The sequence below is a fragment of the Botryllus schlosseri genome, chromosome 5 (assembly GCF_051294905.1).
Source record: "Botryllus schlosseri isolate E-star chromosome 5, Bs_hap1, whole genome shotgun sequence".
NCBI classification, from domain to species: Eukaryota; Metazoa; Chordata; class Ascidiacea; order Stolidobranchia; family Styelidae; genus Botryllus; species Botryllus schlosseri.
The window spans coordinates 5,077,913-5,100,334 of record NC_137240.1 but is presented as its reverse complement, the minus strand read 5'-3'; the positions used below and the strand labels follow the sequence as shown (position 1 = coordinate 5,100,334).

At 41.1% G+C, this 22,422-nt stretch overlaps 1 protein-coding gene and 5 non-coding genes across 6 annotated transcripts in view; 3 read left to right on the top strand and 3 right to left on the bottom strand.

Moving 5' to 3' along the window:
• LOC145438734 (uncharacterized) overlaps window positions 1-22,422 on the top strand; it is a 215,383-nt gene that overhangs the window by 126,735 nt on the left and 66,226 nt on the right. The window lies entirely within an intron of this gene.
• Window positions 1,904-1,976, top strand: Trnar-acg (transfer RNA arginine (anticodon ACG)). The gene has a single exon. It is a non-coding gene; the product is annotated as a tRNA-Arg (tRNA).
• Trnar-acg (transfer RNA arginine (anticodon ACG)) lies at window positions 3,270-3,342 on the bottom strand. The gene has a single exon. It is a non-coding gene; the product is annotated as a tRNA-Arg (tRNA).
• On the bottom strand, window positions 5,208-5,280 carry Trnar-acg (transfer RNA arginine (anticodon ACG)). The gene has a single exon. It is a non-coding gene; the product is annotated as a tRNA-Arg (tRNA).
• On the bottom strand, window positions 5,932-6,004 carry Trnar-acg (transfer RNA arginine (anticodon ACG)). Its single transcript has one exon. It is a non-coding gene; the product is annotated as a tRNA-Arg (tRNA).
• Window positions 6,625-6,697, top strand: Trnar-acg (transfer RNA arginine (anticodon ACG)). The gene has a single exon. It is a non-coding gene; the product is annotated as a tRNA-Arg (tRNA).

Below are 22,422 nucleotides of genomic sequence, written 5' to 3'. Positions count from 1 at the left end.
AAGGGGGGCGCGAAGCCGCAGTTGACTGAACATTTGTTTTCGCACTCGGCTCGATGTATCTCGGAAAAGCTGAAAATTTTCTAGCTGTCCAAGTCTGACCAGAACGGTGCGTCGGATGACTTGAGATTTGTATGCTTAAACGAGCGCATGTAACAGACAGATTGACTTCAAAGCAGTAGTTCCCAACATTTTGGTTGACACGGATCCCTGCGTAAATTTTTCCTGAAGCAAAATTAGCATACCATTGACTATTGTAACAATTATATTACTCAACTATATTCCACTGTGTTAAATTGTCGTTCGAGCGAACGAAAGAACAGAAGTCGGCACCATTGGCATAAAATTGAATATGCAATTAACATGATACTGAAATGAAGAAACATCTACACAACCAGAGCGTAGTACGTTATCCATTGCGCCACGCGCCCGTCATTGCGGACTTTCCGCTGCTAGTACTCGGACTCATTTTCGATTACGTGAAAACCACTTGTTCGTGTTTGTATAGCTCAGTTGCGCGATTCCATGCCACCATATTGTGTATAACCGCCTTGCGTTGGAGCCATAATATCTCCGGAATCCTGCTGGCAAGATCTGCAATGCGAGCACAGTAGTGTATATAGGAAAACTGGGGGTATTATTCTGATCTGACTGGAATTGATGTATATATTTTCTGCCTATATTCGTTGCAATAAAACCGTTGAATCTGCAAGTCTCTCGATTCATTCGAGCCTGGAGATAGTATCCATCCACTTCTGACAGTTAGAAAAATCGACGACCGGACACCGTGCGCAAAGAACCAAGCAATGGCTTCTGCAAACCGCTCAACACTATACTGATATCACAATGAACACCAATTGAATTTATTAACTGGTAATCGAAAAGTGACTCTTATTCGCTCTCTCCCGCCCTCTCTCCCATCTCTCTCTCTCTCTCTCTCTCTCTCCCTCTCTCACACACACACACGCGTACCCCTACACTGTTGACACACTCTCTGTATGTAAAAAAAACTAACCGTGTTAACATAGATGGTCAACCTATTAACAACTCGGAAAATGCGAAATACCGTGGGGTTTCACCAGACTTGAACATGTCCTGTAAGAGTCACATTCAAACACAAGAAAAAAATATCATGGAAAAGCCTTAGAGACTAGATGCCAGTCTGGGTCCTTCTGATAATCTTTAAATCATTATTCCAATCTAAGTTACAATATGGCATCATATGATTGGGGGTGGCCAGTGTAAGCGCGTTGCTCCACTACAAAAACTATAACATCGGGTCCTCCGTATCATCGCCAGGGCACCGAAGGAACCAGGATGTGTGTCCAACAAAGCACTGCTCAGAAGAGTGTCCTAAATATATAAGATATCCGGAAACTAGAAATTGCCAAGTTTATGTTTCAGTTCCACTGCGACCACTGCCCCAAAAACTTCAATAACTTCTTTTTTCCGGTATCAAAAGTGCATAAGTACGACACACGCGCATCCACGTCGTCCAACAGCCATATAGTAGAGAGGGAGAGACTACATTCGATTTCATGAAAATGTAAATACATAGATTCATGAATACAAAGCAATATATATATAATTGAATTCAGAACCAGGCTGTAGCGAAGGGAACGGGCCATCATCAAGTCAGCTACAAAGCTACAGCCTGAAGACAAAAAAGATCATCGCTCTATGATATGTGCCGGGCCTGTTTTGTGGAACAGTATCAGCCGGCTAGCCGAAAATAATCGAGCATGTCCACACATGCCTCCACGCTGCCTCAAGTTTGCAAGCTTCCGATTGAAGCAAGGAGGCACTTTGCTCGGGCAGGATTGGAAGAGGCCTCTTGACCATATTAAGGAGCTCATTCATTCGGTGCTGGAATAAGTAGTTATCACAATAACGACTATCTGCAGGTGGGCGCGTGGCGCAATGGATAACGCGTCTGACTACGAATCAGAAGATTCCAGGTTCGAGTCCTGGCGTGCTCGCTGTCTTTTTGCATGTTGCAAATTAGCACATGAAATTGCATGTAGAAGTCGCCAGGCTGGTGACCGCCAAAATGCCAGGATCATATCAAGCGTACTCGACCTTGCGAATATTGATCCCACAGTCCAGAGATTGTAAGCCATCTTTTGAATTCAATTCTAGAGGACAGGGTTTTCGTCCCGAGAGAGAGAGAGAGAGAGATATGATATTCTTTCTCGCCTGCACCATCGAGATGCTTTGGCGACGGAGTTGCGATACGGCCCCATGAGGTCATCTAGTCTGCGCCCCCGTTTTTGTTTCTCCTCCATGCTATCCGTGATTGCTGAGCGCCTAGCAGGATAGCTGCGGATACCATTTTTCGAGTCTTTGGTATGACCCGGCCGGGGATCGAACCCACGACCTACCGCTCGAGAAGCCGGACGCATAACCATTACACTATCTCGCTCGGTATGTAAATGTGGTCGTAAAAATTGCGTAAGGGGTGTCAATATGCATTTCACTGAAAGTCCGTTTCAATCTGATGTATCATGTCATCAGTTACCGGAACGATGCTTCGAGTGACTTGAGATTCTAAAGTTTTAGCGAGTGCATGTTGCAGATTGACTTGAGATAAAATACTACAGGCGCATGCCCGTTTACTACCTTCCCGGCGGTAATAACCACTCCTACGAGCGCCGTGGCCGGGTGCGTCCGCATCTGACTACGGATCAGAAGATCCCAGATTCAAATCCTGGCGTTGCCGTACGATATTCTTACGACCGTTCATCTTCAACCAATCTGTAACATCCGCTAATCAGCTTTGAAATATTTCGAGATTCGAGGCGCCGTTGGGGCACGGGCGATGATATATATATGTCACAGTGGCAGTTTTACAGTGAAATCGAGACATGATAGGCATATAAACACACCTATTACACGAGTTTAACGTTTACCTGAATCTTATCGGGACGCAAAATAAAGTATTCATCTGAATAGGTAACTATAACTTCTAGGCAGTGAGCATCCCCATCCGTCCGATGAGGTGTTCCCCATCCTACCCTACCCTGCCCCCTCTCCTACCCTGCCCCCTCCCCTAACCTGCCCCCTCCCCTAACCTGCCCCCCTCCCCTACATATCGGGACGCAAACCCTGTCCCCTGAAATTGAATTCAAAAGATGGCTTACAATCTCTTGACTGTGGGATCAATATTCGCGAGGTCGAGTATGCTTGATATGATCCTGGCATCTTGGTGGCCACCAACGTGGCGACTTCTACATGCAATTGCATATGCTAATTTGTAACATGCAAAAAGACAGCGAGCACGCCAGGACTCGAACCTGGAATCTTCTGATTCGTAGTCAGACGCGTTATCCATTGCGCCACGCGCCCACCCATAATGGCAAGTCGTTGTCATAGTAGGTTATTTCAGCAATGAATAAATCGGTTCCATATGGTCAAGAGCTCTTTTCTACTCCTGACTTTAAACGGAAGCGTGCACACTGCACAGTGTGATGGCAGGTTTCACGCGTAAGATCGAATTCCGATAGTGAGAGAATGTGAGAGAGAGGGAGAGAGAGAAAGAAATGAAGCGTAAAGGAATCAGTTTTTGATTACCGATTCACAAATTATATCAATTGATGTTTAGGTGACTTTGGTAACATCACGTTGCGCCACCAGTCGGAATAGTTCCTTATCATGCGATATGTTGGTATGGAATTAAACAGGGGATGGTTAGTTGGTTAGGAAATCTGTACTGTAAATTGTTGTTATTGAGTCTAAGAATAATCTTCTTGCATCTATATATATTTATCTACAGCCTACAATTATATGCATGGTGGCTTTCAAGGTATAGCAGGATCCGACAGCGTCTCAATCTATACAGGCACATGATGACTGTTTTGATGACCCACCCCGGCTCTTGAATGAATTTATTGGCCCTTCTTTCAAATATTCGCTTTCGTTTATCGAAAAACGCCAGTTACAAGAGTGTAAAATAAAACAACGAAGCCGAAACGTGACCACGTTTCTGTTGCAGGTGTCTCAACGTCATCTACTCTTTAAGGTTGGGCGCTGTTTCTACTAGAAGGCATTTCTATTGCAGTTAAAATATGTTTCTCCGAACTGCCTTCAAGCAATGTTGGACTCACCACAATCAAGATGCCTAAGCATCTACAACTACATACACATTATACTTTAGCCCTTTGAAGGCGCACTTGCACATATATTATTGTGCCCTTGCATACATATTCTGAAATCGCATTTACAGTACAATATCCAGAAGTTTCTAGGAATGCAAGACAAACACGTAAGACGCAAGTCTACCGAGATCACACTTTGAGCTTGAGCGAGCATAATTCCCAAAAATTTCATCTCGAAAATCGCGGTTCCGTAAATTTATTGCCAGATCTACACCCGACAGCAGGAATGATGTGAACGTGAGGTTCTGGTTCGCGTCCGGCGTGTGAACATCGGGAATTTAGAAGTTCACGTTCACAAACGAACCTTGGTAGGTAGGTATGACCCGCAATCATACAACGTCAAGAGCGAAATCCCCTGCAAGCGAATGATGCTTATTCAACCAATCAATGAAATTGATATCGTTGTCTGATGTAAAAAAAATCCAGCAGGCGTGCGGGGTCAATCTTGATTTCAGATGTTTATTCTATCATAAAAACAAAATCCGTGCGATTGGGATGTTGGCTACTGCTGTATAACTTGTTGATGGGGTAATATCGTTTTACACTCTGCTTAATATCAACGTAGCAATACTCAAGACGCCGAATACATTTTCCGGTCTGGCCGTAAGCGTATATTCCCTTGGAGGTCCTCGTCGAAATTGTTGGCAGAGCGACGGAAGATATTGATTTTATGGGATCATTATATCATTTGATTGCACCAGTTGATATATTTGGAGACATCTAAAACGTCAATATGTACTGCAGCATTGTGGCATTATGTGGCACGAGTCGTCGCTAGGTATCGAGTACATTAATATAGGCTATCATTTCACTGATATTTAGGGTTAGAATAAGTAATATGACGTCACGTCATGTCATGAGGTTCACGTTCGCGTTCACACAGAACCTTTCAAAAATGGTTCGCGTTCACACGAACCTGAACCTTTCAGAAGTTCACACCATCCCTGCCCGACGATAGCACATATATGTACCATCGTCAATAGAGGATCCGAGTGCGTTTTGGGATAATGCGTCCCTGACATATCTGCCTTATTAGTAAGGTGAAGAAGAAAAAAACGAGCACGCCAGGATTCGAACCTGGAATCTTCTGATTCGTAGTCAGACGCGTTATCCATTGCGCCACGCGCCCGTTGCAACATCCTCTCCGGTGCTAGCAATTGAATAATATCTGTAAAACTAAACTGATAGCTGGCTCATGTTTGAATTCCCTGTGCTGAGTTCATACATTTAATGAGTTGCGGTTGTTTCTCAGACTTATAGTTCGATTTTCGCCACAGAAAGCACTGTCCTTCTTCTGGCGTGTAATTATCAAATTCGTTTTCGCCAACGTCGATATGCGAGGTTTCTGTTGATAGCTTTTATTTTATTGGCAATCCGCCAATTGAATTATAAAAACCGCCATTTCCAGCATATGGCTATGCGTGGGAACAACTACAAAGTACTACGAATATGCAGTTGCTACCATCCAGAGCGTTCTTGCGGCGCAGATACCGCATTTTAGTTTTACATAACTTGCGATTCGTAATATATATCGCGTAATATAATTTAAATACAAGATTGGACAATTACTTTCATGTAGAGCTTGGATATCTTGCCTTGTTTCTTCAAACTCCGGGCCACTCGGTGATGTCTTCAAAATCATATTGGGTCCAATCTATAAAGATGCGGTATTGAATTCAAAAGATGGCGTGCAATCTCTGAACTGTGGGGTCAATGTCCTGGCATCTTGGCGGCCACGAATTTCATGTGCTAATTTGATTTGCAACATACAAAAGGACAGCGAGCACGCCAGGACTCGAACCTGGAATCTTCTGATTCGTAGTCAGACGCGTTATCCATTGCGCCACGCGCCCGTTGCAACATCCTCTCCGGTGCTAGCAATTGAATAATATCTGTAAAACTAAACTGATAGCTGGCTCATGTTTGAATTCCCTGTGCTGAGTGTGAGGAGCGGGTACGGATACTGCAATACTTCTGACGCGCCGACAAATCTACTTAGCACGCTCTTAAAACAGAGAGTTGGTTATCGAGCAGTCGGCATTGATGCAATGTCGTTTGGATAATTTATTCGATTCCACGAAAATGAAAAATCAATACAAAGCAAAATATATATAATTCAATTCAGAACCAGGCTGTAGCGTAGGGAACGGGCGATTATCAAGTCAGCTACAGCCTGAAGACAAAAAAGATCATCGCTCTATCAAATATGCTGGACCTGTTTTGTGGAACAGTATCTCGCCGGCTATCCGACAATCATCGAGCATGTCCACATTCAAGTCGAAATACCACGAACTGAGATATCGATCTCGCTTTCCCACACATACCTGCACGCTTCCTCAAGTTTGCAAGCTTCCGATTGAAGTAAGGAGACACTTTGCTCCGGCAGGTTAGAAAGGGCTCTTGACCATATTAAGGAGCTCATTCTTTCGGTGATGGAATAACAAGTTATCACATTACCGCCTCGTCTTCAGGTGGGCGCGTGGCGCAATGGATAACGCGTCTGACTACGAATCAGAAGATTCCAGGTTCGAGTCCTGGCGTGCTCGCTGTCCTTTTGTATGTTGCAAATCAAATTAGCACATGAAATTCGTGGCCGCCAAGATGCCAGGACATTGACCCCACAGTTCAGAGATTGCACGCCATCTTTTGAATTCAATACCACATCTTTATAGATTGGACCCAATATGATTTTGAAGACATCACCGAGTGGCCCGGAGTTTGAAGAAACAAGGCAAGATATCCAAGCTCTACATGAAAGTAATTGTCCAATCTTGTATTTAAATTATATTACGCGATATATATTACGAATCGCAAGTTATGTAAAACTAAAATGCGGTATCTGCGCCGCAAGAACGCTCTGGATGGTAGCAACTGCATATTCGTAGTACTTTGTAGTTGTTCCCACGCATAGCCATATGCTGGAAATGGCGGTTTTTATAATTCAATTGGCGGATTGTCAAAAAAATAAAAGCTATCAACAGAAACCTCGCATATCGACGTTGGCGAAAACGAATTTGATAATTACACGCCAGAAGAAGGACAGTGCTTTCTGTGGCGAAAATCGAACTATAAGTCTGAGAAACAACCGCAACTCATTAAATGTATGTGCCACTGATATGTGGGTACCATTGTAGCCAAAAATACTATATGAACGCGACACACTTGAGATGACGTCACAAATGTCATAATCCCGCAGAATGGGCCGGTGAATACATGCAATACTTACTTTCAGCTAATTATGGGCGACCTCATGCCCTAAATTGCGATATTCTTGAAGGATATCCATAAATCGGCTAATTACTACCAACGTTGTCACAAATATGACAGGGTTAAGCGTATTGTATTAACACAGGGACGGGCACCAGTCGAGGGCCTGATAAGGGAAATGAAATACTTGGGATTGCCGGATTTATATAATATATCGAATATATCGTATTCGATGTAAACCGTGAGTTTAATGCGTGAAGACAAAAAACAGCACTTGATGAATTTATTCACGTAATGTACTTCAATCGCTGTTGAAATCAATGAGACATCTGTGGTCGATCAAACTTGTCGACAAGTTCTATGAACTTCTATCTGCATGTCGGAAAGAATAGGAAAGAAAACCTTAGTTACTAAAGAATAACGTACAGCCACTATGATTTAACGTAGTAAGCACGTATAGTGAGGGATTGCGACTGACTGTGACCGCGGGTCACATTACCATGTGAGACCGGAGACCGTATGCGGGACGCTCAAAATCCCGTCGCGGGCCGGTCTTCCCCGCCTGCCGTATGTTGCCCGTCCCTATATTAAAAGTATTGTCGCGGTCACAAAAACGTGGCAAATGTGTTATTTATCGCGATTTCCAAAGATCAAAGACAATAATGGCATCCCGACACCCAGACACCGCGCTGAAGCTTGGGAACGTAGTTCAAATATGGAAGATTGGTAATTGTCGTACAAAAGTAGCTGACGCGAATTAGCGGAAGATATAATTTGTACACATTGTCGCGTGGATTCTTTAGATATTGTTCCTACATAGCATATCAAATTCACGGATTTGATTCCGTGTAAACAAGTGATACTTTAATTATTGGGTAATGCGATTTCGGTTGTATATTGACACCGTGTACGCGTCACGCGGATATCAATTCATCGCCGCAATTCGTTGCGACAATTACTCAGATTACTGATCCAATAACAGACACTGTGTTGAAGGTATAAAATCCTGTAGGCAAATGCTGATATAGAGGGTTTCATTTAAAACAAACAGTGTTTAAACAAAGGCCTTTAAAAAAAAACTGTGTGTTTTCAAGTTGTAAAATTATGCCATAATTGTGTAAATACTTTCCAAAAAACATGTTGTATGAGCCTACGTACTATTAACACCCGATATAGCCGACGCATATCGATATGGATTGGTTGAAACCCTCAAAATAGTCGGTTCAATAGCAATAGTACAGATATTTCGTCAAAGGAGCTATATTTACCCTATATTTTCAATTGACAATGCCAATCCACTATGACGTCACAATTGAATATTCGTGACGTGCTGGCTTAAAAATCATGTTTTAAACAAGGGCCTTGTTCTAAAGATGTTTGTTTTATATTGATTTTTGTTTTAAATGCAACCCTACTGATATCGCTTCTAAAAACGGCAACTTCAATCTCCGCAGTGTGATGTCGTTTGGTCGGAGATCTGATGCTGAAGAGACAGAAAGTTATATTGGCGTTGTCCGAACCATTTCCTTGTCCTTACATTATTTTTTCATTTTCCAGTTTACATTGACGTTGCGTTCCAGGCCCAGTAACAATGATAGCTGGTTATTTTTGTCGCAATTATATTAAATACGATTTCAGCTACGGTTGCATTCGCTGGTTGCCGAGTGACAGACTAGTAGCGACCATAACGGTAGCCCACAGATTGCAAAAGAGCGTGTATTCACACCACAAGACCGAAACCTCGCGTTATGCAGATATTGAAAGGGCGAAAATTGAACCGGGTTAATATGTAGTTCTTGGACATCTTAATAGTATTCTCGAATGACAAATCGATTTAGCTGGTGAAAGCAGCCCTTAATCAGCCACGAATGACGAATTAACTAATCCAAGTAATTCTGGTGCACACGAAGGATTCTATGAGAAAAATAGAAACGAGGAAGCGGATGATAACCAAGCGAGCACGCCTGGATTCCAACCTGGAATCTTCTGGTCCGTAGTCACACGGGTTATCCATTGCCCCCACTGTGATTAAGCTGCTTGTGCTAACTGTGGTATTTCATGCCTGTATTTTGCTTCATCGACGGCATTGCTAAAGGTAGGATCAGGTATTATACCGCACCTTTTGAGTGATAACAAAGCTTCTTAGAAAACCGTTATCGGCGGTACATCAAGAGCTGATTAGTAGTAGCCTCCAACGCTGCAGCTTCGTTTTCAACAGTTCGAATCTGTGTTGAAACTGGAAAATATTGTCTAGCAATTTCACGGGCGAAGCGAACATTTCCAACAAGCTTGCCTCCAACACACGTATCCGTCCAACGTACCGTGAATCAAGTTTGCCTCAATGTTTTTGTTAATATATACATATCCAGTGACAGTAAAGTGGCGTATATCAACCGTAACTATACTTAACTATATATGAATGTTGCATTTATTCACCAGAGAGAAAGATATAGCCTACTTATAAATATATAATGGACGGAAATTTGGAACAAGATCAAGTTATATGGAGAACCAAATTATTACATGTAACTGACATCGTACTCGCCAAATAAACGGTTTGGACGCCTATCATTCAATTTCCACCGAAAAAGTGATGACCAGGGCGATTTCTTTTGTTGTCAAAAAACATCAAAATTAAGTTAAAATTGTAGCGTTAGGTCAAAAAATGTCAGAATTGTTTACAAAGTTCAAACTTTTCTGCAACCTGCATCTCGTTTGTATCGTGGATTTTGCACTGTCGGTGAACTTAGCATTTGACATTATACAGCTTGTAGCCTACTTCATAGGCCTACCGTTGTAGACAGCCCATTGTCTGCTCATTGTGAATCATATACATGCAAATGAAACAAATATGTTAACATGGTGTTATGCTCAACGTACCGCAATATCCCAACTGAAGCAAGACCGCGAGGGCATTGCATGGTTCTTATATCAAGAAACGCATGATGAAAAACTGTGCTGTCGACACCATTGCCAGAATGAAGCAACACGGTTTGTCACCAGCAGTGTACGCACAATTTCAGTGTTGTCAGCCAACAACTGCTGCTGTTAGACGTTCTTTATCCATTCTTGGAAAGCTACTCAGTATGAACATTGAACATACACTTTGTGTAGGGAAGTATCTTGTACTAAAAAATCATTTAATTATTCCTAGCATAATGCGTAATGTAACTACTGGAATTCTTCATAGGGCCAGATTTCGTTAAAATAAAGATTTTTCATGTAAAAATTTGTCAGTTTTTGAGGCAAAAAAGATTTTTTTTCAGGCTAAACTACTTCGTGCGGACAGACAGCTCCAACCAGAATTGAAGATAAGTAGTACAATTCTAACATTATGTGGGATATTACTTAATTTGCATACTTTAGGTTAAATTTGGTCAAAATTAAGATTTTTACGGTCAAAAATGTAGAATGATGACTATGTAGGTCAAAATCTTTCGTTTTTTAGATGAAAAAAAATCGCCCTAGTGATGACATTCCTGCTCTGAGGTATACATTCTTATCTAAGTTTAAGGGGTAGATCTTGGCTCAGTTCTGCGTCAGCGGTGTCTTACAAAATTCGAGGACGAAAGCGGGTCGTGCTAGAGCAGAGGTTCTCAACCCGCGGCCCGCGAGATCTTTCAATATGATCGCAATTACTGCCGGCACAAAATTGTTACATAATAATTTAGCTACTTAAGCTCTCTTATCGCACCGTCTCTGTTTCGTTTGATTTATTCTCATTCTTCAATGTGTTCTGGTTTCTTGATATATGGCCGTGTTTCGTTTCTTATTGTTTTGAATAGGTCTTCGGACATTTCCATCTGGAGTTATACATATCACCTGATCTTACAAAAAAGCGTTGCTAGCTAGGTCTCATGCCCAGCAATCTATATTTTGAGGCATTGTTGAGATTGCCGAAGACGTTAAAGACGCATGGTTCAAAATTGCTTGGTATATCGCTAAACCCATGAAATCTTCTAGAAAAGGTGTGTTTTCAACAAAACGTTACTGTACTGTGCGAATCTCCGCTGTTTCCCGAATTTAGCAGCAAGGACAACTTCACCTAACAAATTTCGAAGCTGCAGTTGTCTAATTCAACCGTGACAAGAAGAGTAACAGCGATGTTAGTTGATCTTTTGTCGCATGTTTTGAAACACGTTGCAGCGTAGACTACTTTAACCTGGCATTGGACAATATCCACGGACATTGCAACGCTAATTGTATTGGAGTATTCTATCGGAGTGGATATATTTGTAGACGTAATGCTGGACGGGCAAACGTGGGGAGAGGGGACTAGCAAACAACATCAACTTGACAAAGCTGACTTCTGTAATTATTGGTGCAGGGCATCAGCCATGGAAGGAAAGGAGAAGGGTTGATTGGTTTGCTCAGAAATTACCCCGAACATGAGTCTTCTTCTCATATCACTGAGAGCTCAAAGTGACAATAGCCTCTGTAACGAAAAAGTTACCGTAATTTTATACTTGCTCGCTCACGCATTGAAACAGAGAGTTCAGTTCTCTGGTGCAAGGGTTTGAAGGTGCACACTGCACATACCACCTTGGCACCGGATGCAATGTACGCTTCATGAAGGGATTTACTTGTTCCGTCGGAAGATGACATAATATCACTAGAAACACCAACTGAAAGCTTACGAACGCTGTCCATTAATGCTGTAGAATGCATACAAATGTACTAAATGCCCATATACGACTGGTAAATGGGCTATATAGCCTAAATATAAGAGTAGTCCACAAATATTAGGTAACAATGTTCTGCGGCCCGCAGCGGTTTTTGCTGTTAAGATGCGGCCCGTTATGCAAGGAAAGTTGAGAACCCCTGTACTAGAGGCTGGCAGCTCAGAAATCACAATGAATAATATCGGCCTGGCGTATGACAGCCAAAGTTGTCGAAACATCAAGAACTCTAAAACAACAATAACATTTCAAGCGATCCAGTGATCCAGAGTTTGGACAGCTAAGAAAGGGTCATCTATAAAGGAACTTAATTGTCTTGCGATTGAATGAAACTGAATTGCGCACTGTATTTTCAATCAGTTGGAAATTATTACATATATTTAACTACAATGTGGTACCTGCTCTGAAAAGACTTGTCATGAAAGGTATATGGCACTTGGCAGTTTGCATTACTTCCCACGCGTACCCACGCTGCGTGAATAGCGGCATCGGTGCTTTTAATTGGTGGATCATCGATATAGCATACCAAGGTAAACATTGCACATTGACTTTATCGGAAATGAACTTCATAATTGCATAATCGAATGAGAACAAAGCGGACGATGACAATGACGAACAAAGCCTGAGAATAAAACCGGAACTCAATTAGCAAAGTTGCCCTGAAAAGGGAAGAGATTGGAATTATTTCCAAATCCCAACTTCTTTGAAAAATGTCAAAGAAAAATATTATTGTTTAGAAAATTATCACCACAGCGTCACTCCAACGCGATCTATATCAATAAACTAACCGTAATGATGCTATAGTAGCCTACTGTAAGTTAAAACGACAATGTCCCGATTAAGTAAACATGTAAAGAATTGGATATCTCGGATCTATATGGGACAAGCTAGACGCGTTCTTCCAATAAGAAGGAACATGTACTCGGAAAACATATATGGTGTTCCGACACATTCAACGGGACGATACTCTTCCGAATCCGACCAAGTTAGATGGAAAAATACATTCCTTATTTACTTTCAGTGAATTTGTGTAAATTCGTAGGCCCTATACTACGACCTTTTTGAAAGAGAGCCATCAAATTCCCCATCGTTGCCGATGTTCTCATGAGCAAGGTCCAAAGTCTCTAAATAGGGGGCTGTGTCGACCATAAAACGCCGCAATTGAACATTTGTCAGTTTTATTATTTATTACGTTCATCACACACCACAACCGTGGGACCAGAATGAAATTACCTTAGAAAGGCTTGGGAACGTAGTTCAAGGGCAGGAGGTTGGTAATTGTTTTACAAAAGTAAACAATGCCAATTAACGGCAGCTAATCGCGTAATTTGTACATAGTGTCGCGTGTATTCTATCAAAGGCCATCCGTACGTAGCTTATCAAATTCACACATTCGATTCCTTGTAAACAATTGATGCTTTAATTGTTGGGTTATGCGATTTCTTTTCGATATTAACACCACGCGTTACAGGGATATAAATACGATGCCGCGATTTGTTGCGGTGATTTAGTCAAATTATTTTTTCAGCTGATACGGCGAGGAAGGTATCCCAACGTAGAGGCATTATATTTCGATGGACAAGTGTTATCCTAGGTATCAACCGCGGAATATGCAGTGCGATACGGATTTATCAGCGGGTGTTGCTTCACCTAGAACAAGACCGAATGCAGCAAAGAGCAGAGCGCCGAAATGCGCAAGGTATTTAGATTTATATCTTTTCGCGACTGTTTGTTCGTGTTATATCACATTTGTGATAGAAGCGTTATTCATACTTGAAATGACGATATTAGGTTGCTGCGTTGCGAATGTAATATTTTATTCGCGGCACAGCCATAAGCGTATAGTCAGGGGAAAAATTTGGGAGTAGCGTAGCAAAATTATTTGAGGGGGAAAGGGGGATTGTTTTAAAGAGACGCTATGGATAAGTAAGAACTATGAATACATTATTCAAATATATTATGGGATTTTTAACGATGTTGTGTAGTTGCGTATCAATTGAGACGAGAGTTTGAAGGAAAATCTGTTGAAATGTTTCGGACTTTTGTGTGTCTATATTTGTTTGTCATTATGCAAGCACATTATAGGGGCGATTATTATAAGCCGGGACTATATTCTATTACGAGGCTTTTGTTGTCATCTTGGATTACAGTAAAAAACGATTGCATGCTACACATTACAATCAGGGTATCTTGCTATAGAGATTACAGCATGCAGCACCATATGGATGATATTTTAGGCTAATTTGCCGTAGCGTCTCATATCTTTAAAATCGTCCGTGGATATATAAGCATGCAACACTGGTGACTCTGTTAAAGATATGTTTAGGGTTGGATTAGGGTAAGATTTAGGGTTTTATTAGGGTTCTGTTATTGGTAAGCACTAATATAAGCTCTAGGGTTTATAAAGTCACATGTTTAAGTGTAGCATGCTCGTATGTCGTTTATTCATTGTGTAGCATATGCTCAAATGTCGGGCAAGTTATCTAGATATTTACAATTCAGTGAGTTATAAAGCTCACACATCATTGGTTGTCGTACAAAGGTGCAGAAATCACGGCAGAATCTCCGTCCTCAAGGGCCACAAGCGATTCTGCGAATGGAAAAACTGCGAGTGCCCGGAATGCAATTTAATAGCGGAGCGACAACGCATCATGGCGGCGCAGGTAAAATGGCGGCTTATGCGCGGTTCCGAAACCACGCAAACGTGAGTCTTTTTTTCAAATCAGGTCGCACTGCGTAGACAGCAAGCCGCAAAAGAGATCAGGGATGGAATGTCAAGAAAAAGGTCGCACGGAAGCACCAAAGAGTCGGAAGAACCATGCTCTTCGGGCGCGTACTCATTTCCTATCTAATCACATATAGATAAGCAGTATTCCAAATATTGTGAACTTACACCAAATGGCGTCAAAGTGTCCAACCTTGTTACCCCAGTAGATGAAGCGAAGTAAATTTCTATCAAAGTACAAGTAGCAGTAGCGATTTTCGAAACATGTCAAATGTAATTCAAGTGAAAGTAAAATGAAGGCCTGAAATATATTCAAGTAAGCAGTTTCACCACTATACAGGTGTTATTCCAAAAGGTATGGAAACAATCACATAATCACGTGAAAAAAACATTCAGTAATACTGTCTCTTTGTTTTCGCCATGAATTCCCACAGCAGAGGTAATATATAATCGTTCGTTAGTATATTTTCCAGGGTGAAGGTTTCTCCGAATTCCAGCACAGCAGCTGTAAACTGGCACCTTTCATTGGCGTAGCCTATACATCACACACTCTATGATAATGTATACAGTTTGTTCAACATAGCATGCGGCGCAATTAGGGTTATCGGAATATCCAATTTTGTCAAGTTGGGAGTTTAGACGACAATGTCTCGTCCGCAATCTGAAAATGGCAGTGATGACAGTAGCAATTGTTGCAACTTTCGGAAATATATTGAGATGACGCTATACAGAGGTTATTCCGCGTGGTTGTTATGACAGTTGCTCTCTCGACAGTGATGCAAAATTACCCCAAAGCACTTTCTGCTTCACAAATTTTAAGTAAAAGTAGAAATAGACCTAGTGTAAAAACATAATCCCCTGAGTAAGGATTACAAGTCCAGGCACAATGTACTTGAATACTTCGAAAAAGTAGTAGTTACTGACCATGACCAGTGACCATCTATACTTATACCCAATGCATCGACATTTAGACAAAAAGCACAGACCCGATTCCGACATTTGCAACACCGAATACAATGGGATATTGGCGATCCCGCCTACCGCAGCGAAACAAAGCTCCAATCGAACAATAAGCGGAGACTGCAGCTCGGTTGAACTGTTTGGGAGCAGGCAAAGCTCTGGGTACATGACATCATCGCCATGCAATGGGATGATTAAGACGGAAACGCGGGAGCCGCTGGTACCTCCGAAAAGTCGACCATCGCTTCCGGACAGTGGAGATAGATCTGGTGATATCGGGCTCAGCGTTCCGCATACGTCTCAAACGAACGTTTTACTGCCACGTTATCCATCTAGCCATCCAATGGTAAGATGCTAACGAAATAAAGCGATTGTGTTGCTTAATGCCTTCATTATGAGGTGGACTTTTCTAGCGACATTTAGCTCACAAGTTACACGGTTTGAACTCAGCTTTGGCTTTTCTCAAGCAAATCGGGATTTCGAAAAATATATTCCTATTGAAACAAGCCCGAATCTTTTCGGCTGACTCTCGTCAACAACCAGTATAGAGAATTGAAGAGAACTTCGTATGTCAAGAATCCTATCACCATACATCACTATTGTTGACATACAATGTTCTATCCAATTCTCTACTAGTTGCCATCAATCATCCCTGATAAGTGTATATTTTGGGTTTATTTCAATATGAATATATATTATTCAATTGTATATTTAAGTTTTGTACCTCCATGAAGCTATTTCGAATTTATGTCCGAGTTACCGATATGGGGAGGAGCTCACGATGAATACTCAATTTGGAGTCATATTTGGTCTTATTGCGCAAATGTTGGGATGTTCTAATGTATTTCAGGCACTGAAAGTCTGAAAGTAATAGCGCGGTAATTACAGATAGCAATACAATTGTACAATAGGGAGCAATGCATGCCGCTGTCGTTGTGATCATTGAAGCATAGCCGATTAACCAATCAAGAGCCGTGGTGTCGTGATTGCTAGTTTGCTCGCCGTTCTATGGTCGCTGGCACGCCCACTCTTCGGCAGCTACTTTCAAAAGCTTTTCGGCAAAGCTTAACTACTTTCCTGTGAGTCTCTTCTAGGACCATTGACGTTTTGTATCAATATTCTATAGAATGAGACATGAATACGCATCATTTATGAGATTTTCTAAATTTTGTAGAACCCTATAGGGAGCATAATGCACCTATCATATTCATTGTTCAGCTGATAATTCCATATCCATTCTTCTGTTGCAGTTACCACCGATTCATTTCCCCAGACCTGACATTTGCTTTCCATGGAGAATGACTGCCCCTACATTGCTTGGGGCTCACGCAAACTTTTTCTCATTGGGATTATCAAGCGGATTCGCTCTCCCGCGCCTCGGTGGACCGAATAGGACTTCTCAAAACGTTGCAAACTTTCAAGCACTTTCGGAACATTATTTTAACAGTTTCCCAGGAAGCATCCACCCAACGTATCTACCGCAATGACTGTTTTTCTTGAAGGGGCAGATTGGAATTCGACACTGTGCCAGATTTGGACTAACAATGTAGATTGTACATTGGATAATCGCTGCTATATTATCGGTATGTTGCAATCATAAATAGCCTCTTACGCATTATGCGGCGAAATCTCCCCAAGTCTAATAACGTTATTGTGTCATAAACCGATCTGGGAAACAACATTTTCGTTACGCTACGACGTCCCCGTATTGTCGCTGTTTCACTAATCTAAAATTATCATATTGCTCGATACTAGAAACTTGCCAGAGTGCCTTAATTTGCCTACCCCCGTTTTATGCATAGAACGTGAATGTATTTGGAAACTAACGGCTCTATTAAGCAGCAACCATTCTCCCGAGACTATCGATTATAACTGGAGGATCAAATGTTATTTTTGTAGCTGCAAATATCATTACGCTCGTCTAAGATTTATGTATTCGTAATATATTTTTGTATTTCCAACTGTAGAGCTTCTTGGAGCTACAGAACTTCCGAATGTGTTGGCGCCGCTATCACGAAAAATGAATTATAAGAACAATATTGATCTAAATTTGTGAAATCTTCCTAATTATTATCGATAGGCGCCATTGCGAATACCTGATGTTGGAGAAACGGGCAATGATATCGTTGGTGTTTTCGCATTTATTTATTCAGTCTGCCTATAGTGCGTTGTACTGACACTGCCGATTTCCATCTTTATGTCAACGCCTATATGTTGTTTGTAACTTATTCATTGTCTTGGGTCAATGGAACTGACTGCCGATGAAGAGAAAGGGTACTGCTGTGGCATAGCATGCGACGATCGACAGACGGATCGAAATACGCATAATGCATGTAGAATTAATATCACTTTCAGACCGTAGACTTATATTGGGATGGTCAAACGTAAAAACCATCGTAAATTAGTCACAGGGATCAAGTTTGTGTAATTCTGAAAATTTGCGATAGATTCTGGTGAAAAGGGACGTAGAACGAATCTTAATAGCTAGGAGTATATGTGTTTTAAGTAGGCCTATTTCTCCGGCGTCCTGATGTTGCTATTATTTGCCTTGACAACTGCCTCTTGTATTAATCATCGAGATTAGTCTATTGAATTACCTATATTCAAATATCGTGATAGTAACATAAGTGGAAGTCCGTTATCTGGATTAACACAAAATGAAATTGTAGTTCCTAATACAAATCTAACCTTGAACAAGTTGCGACTAGGTCTTTGCGTAAGCATGGGATATGGCTTCTCTTGTGGTAATGAATTGAACAACGCTGCTTGCGTGAAGCACCGATAAACAGGTAACTCATAACTAGGGCGACTTTTTTTCCTAAAAAACGGAAGATTTTGCCCTAAAAATCAAAATTTTGACATTTTTGACCTTAAAAAAGTCTTTATTTTGACCAAATTTAACCTAACGTATGCAAAGTAGGTGTCCCCCCCCATAATCTTATAATTGTACTACTAATCTTCATTTTTGATTGGAACTGTCTGTCCTTACGAAGTAGTTCGGCCTGAAAATAAAACCTCCAACTCTTTGCTAGGAATTCTAGAGTCGACCTCGGACTCAACCAACAACCCAGTGGTGTTGAAGCTGTGGATTATGCCACTACGCTATCTCGCCTCAGCAGTTGTTCGCTGACAACACTGTAGTTATGCGTAAACTGCTGGTGACAAACCACGTTGCTCCATTCTGAAAATGTTGGCTGTATCACAATGTTTCATCATGCGCTTCTTGATATAATAGGGTTATACCATACGTCCTCTTTTAAGAGTATTTGTCCTCCTTTTTGACTTTTTCGAAAGCGTCCTCGGATGACGCCCTTTTGTCCTCTTTTTTGAAAATTTAGGTCATATTTAGAGCAAATTGCGAGTGATATGCCGTAAATTAGCACAGCAGTGACGCTCAAAGTGGGAAAAGTTCACCGATTTTTGAGAATTCTTCTCCGATTTTGCTAGTCTCAAATTTCTGAAAAAGTGTCCTTTTAGATTTCCAAAATATGGTGAGCCTATGATATAAGAACTATGCAATGCCCACGTAGTCTTGGGATATTGAGGTACGTTGAGCATAACACCATGTCAACCTATTTGTTTCATCCGAATGTTTATGATTCACAATGAGCAGACAATGGGCCGTCTGCAACGGTAGGCCTATAAAGTAGGTTACAAGCTGTAAAATGTCAAATGATACGTTCACTGACAGTGCAAAATCTACGATACCAACGAAATGCAGGTTGTAAAAAGTTTTGATTTTGTAAACAATTTAGACATTGTTTGACCTAACGCTACAGTTTTGACGAAATTTTGACTTTTTTTGACATGTCAAAAAAATCGCCCTACTCATAACGATATAAGTTGTTTCAGGAAGAGTTAAGAAGGAACGTTTTCACATTATTACCCGACGTAAGGGCACTGCGCTTTATATATGTCGTCTGCGGTTATCATTCCACAGAAGCAGACTTGGACAACTAGATAATTCTAGTTGTCTAATTTCACTAAATTAGAGCGACATGCCAGTAATCTAATTCAAATCTAATTTGTGAAATGTGTCTATGCCCTAATTTTAATTCTAATCTAATTTGTGACTTGATCTTAGGCGCTAATTCTCATTCTAATCTAATTTGTGAAATGCTCCTATGCTCTAATTATAATTCTAATCTAATTTATTGTTTTCCTGAAAATGTGTATTTGTCCGCGGCATTTTGCAGCGAGTTAGCAAGAATATCCGTCTCTCGCAGGGAAATCCAGTGCCGAGCCGCCGTCGCATTACTTGCACCGTGCAGAAATAGTATCTATTGTGCGACGAATAATAGCCATGTTGGCATAGTATAGCTTGTAGTCTGCGAACAACATTTTAGTTTCGATCACAAACAGAACAGCAGCAATGAAAAAGATATATTTATCACAGGCTTGTTCACTTTCATGTCCTAAACTACAATTAGAAAAAAGAGTAGGGCCTTTGATTGCTTCAGATCTAACAGAAGAAAATGTATCAGAGGATGCAGCGGAAAGGTATTTTTCATCAGAGAGGGATAGCATGGACTGTGATATTTTGAGTTACTGAAAAAGAGGAAATAGGTTTCCTCATTCCGATGCTGTTTCTGCTCGAGAACTCTTGCGCATGACTGCAACATCAGCTCCACAGGAGAGAGTTTTTGGCCATGCAAGAGAACTGTATAGTGCAGCGGTCGCGGGTCACTTTTCAAAATTCGTAGACGCAGCGGGCCGCAAAATGCAATATCGAGACACAATAGGCCACACAGTAGAGCAACCACGATTTTAAAACTTCACGTTAGTACAACGCCGTGCTCACTAGTATGGGTGATGGCCATGGTTACCACAAAAGAACTAGTATTTTATTAAAGTATAACAAATACAACAAGAAGTATTATGATCATAAACTTCATTTTATTTTGAACTATGAACTGCGCAAGATACCTGACAATGCTTTACAGCGACCAGGGGCTAGCGAGACATCTAACTAGCTGAAAGACTATCTCATCCTATGTCGGGACGCCCTAGAACGCTTTCTAAGCGTCTCGGTCTTAGCAGTGCTTATTCAAATTCATATTAGTTGAATCTCCACCGATGGAATGCTGTCGCCATCGCCGAAGCCTTTTTAGCTAGTCAGGAATAGTGTTGCTGGGCAGTAGCTTTATATAAAACAACTACGATGATTTGAATCTGTAATCAATTTTACCATTTCAAGATGCTTTATATTTCGCGTTCTTGCAAACTCACAAATCAGATCGCCGGCCGCTGCGTGCTGATGACGCCTGGTATAGTGCAAAACGACCAAAGCTTGGAAAACAGGCTTCAACCATTCTCGTGGTTACGATAATGCACTGTGATTTGATATGAACTGAACTTTTTGCTATATTTTTTTTTCATTTACAATCTCATTCACTATCTAAGTTTTTGCGAATTCAGTACTTCTAATTCTAATCTAATTTAAAAAAAAAACTGTATAGCTCTAATTCTAATTCTAATATAATTTGGAAAAAGCTGTGCAGCTCTAATTCTAATTCTAATCTAATTTGGAGAAATGGTGTAGCTCTAATTTTAATTCTAATCTAATTTCGAAAAAACTGTTTAGCTCTAATTTCAATTCTAATTTAATTCGGAAAAGCTGAAAATTTTCTAGTTGTCCAAGTCTGCACAGAAGGTATTTCTGCTACATCTGTATAGCATGCAAACGAATCTAGAACAGTATATTGATGAAGTACAATATACATAGATATAAATTGCAATGAGTCTGTGCTGTTGCATCATGTGGAAGTAAAGTGGGTCATGCATCACATATTTCCCTTCAACTCCCAAACAAGTGGGACTAAGACGGAGGTCGCGTCGAGGAAGTGAAACAGTGACTGAAATGCGTGGCAGAAATTCCGCAAAGGGTTTAGTAGAGACTAGAGATACAATGACGCGTGATCTCGATGATACAACAGAGATAGCTAGAGTGCAATAGGGCCACTTGTGAATATCATTTATCCGCAATTCGAATAGGGTAGCTCTCAGAGAAGGGCCGCTGTCATTAATGTCACCTTCAAGTTTATGTTTGGAGACCAATTATATTTAGAGCGAGGTGCCTCTTAAATCACGCGATCGAAAACCTTAACTTAACCCAGGGGCTCCCTAACTGTTTATGCTCGCGACCTCACCTCTCAATTTGGCTTGATTATTATTAAAAACTGGCCAGTACCTTTTCCCAAACCTACTCAAGACTTATGTGGGAAAGCTGGCGACTATGTGCCCACTAAGCAGTAATAACAATTATGGAATTATGAGCCCGTTCACCTCCGTCCTTAGATTAGAAACTCAATCAAGGCCATAGCAAAGCAACGTCTTTGGGACGATTTCTATCTATATTCAATCGATCTAGTCAAGTATTGCTACGTGAAATTCTGCGTCACGCGAAACGCAGAAAACGATCTATAACTTATTCGGCCGCGCCGTGCGCGCGTATCATGTATATTAATTATACTTTAACACATACCACTTCTACCGGTCACTTGTAATTCTATGCTTCCGACACTTTAATCTTCATACAAATGGCAAGACACTACTGCGGTGGGGATCCACAAATTCTCTGGTCCTGCTCCGATCCTGTTCTATAAAGCTCTAGTCCGACTCCTAGGCCGGATTCCTGAAATGGCCGTGATCCGGTTCGATAAACTACTATGATAATTATCTACTCACCGGATCCTATATT